This window comes from Egretta garzetta, unplaced genomic scaffold, assembly GCF_000687185.1.
Source record: "Egretta garzetta isolate BGI_Z169 unplaced genomic scaffold, ASM68718v1 scaffold443, whole genome shotgun sequence".
Lineage (NCBI taxonomy): Eukaryota > Metazoa > Chordata > Aves > Pelecaniformes > Ardeidae > Egretta > Egretta garzetta.
This window is the reverse complement of record NW_009259109.1, coordinates 58,937-59,796: the sequence shown is the minus strand read 5'-3', so window position 1 is coordinate 59,796 and position 860 is coordinate 58,937.

Genomic DNA, 860 nt, shown 5'->3' with positions numbered 1-860 from the left:
TTGCCCCTGGGTGCCTGCAGCGACGCCACGGCTGCTCCAGCCCCTGCCCACACAGGGGAACCCCCGTGGGGGGGACATGGGTGATCAAGGAGCGGTGGGAGCCCATAGCAGCACCGGGGGACCCACTGCGGGGGGGGTGCGGGCGAGGCCAGGGGCCCTGCGGTGGCTGCAAAGCTCAGGACCTCGCCGTAAGCCGGGCATCTCTTCCCTTCTTCCCAGGGCACCCGTGGCAAGCGCAGCAGCATCTTCAGCCACTTCCTTGGCATCTAGCGATCCCTCACCATGGCGAAATTTGGGGCAGGGGATGGAGGGGGCCAGAAATGCCTGAGCTGCCAAGCGCGAAGGGGAGAGGCCGGGGCAGAACCGCGGACTCCCGCAGGACGGACGCCCTCCGTCCATCGCAGCCCCGTGCCACCGTGCAAAGAGGCTCCCGAGCAGGGGGAGCACACGGGGACAGCAGCTCCCAAGCCGGCCCCCGGTGCCCCGGGAGAGCTGGTGCCACCGGTCAGCAGCTCCTTTCCCTGGCACGGTGTTGCCACTGCGGCGTCCCCTGCTCCTTGCTTGCCACCGCTCTCCCAGCTGCCCATATACGACGGCAAATTTGTGAGCTGCTGCAAAAGCTTCTCATGTGTGAAATGCCAAGGAACATAACCCCGGCTCCGCCGCCGCCAGCGAGCCCGGCTGCCCGGGATGGGAAACTGCCTTGCAGTGTTTATCCTAACAGTCATTTTATTTTAATGTCAGGGGTTGAAATCCTGTCTCCCTGGTTTTGCCGGGTCCTTTGATCTCCCTTTCCTCTCCTCTTCCAGCTTTTTAGCAGCACCCCCAGGTGAGCCCGCCTGCGCCCGGCTGGTGCCCAC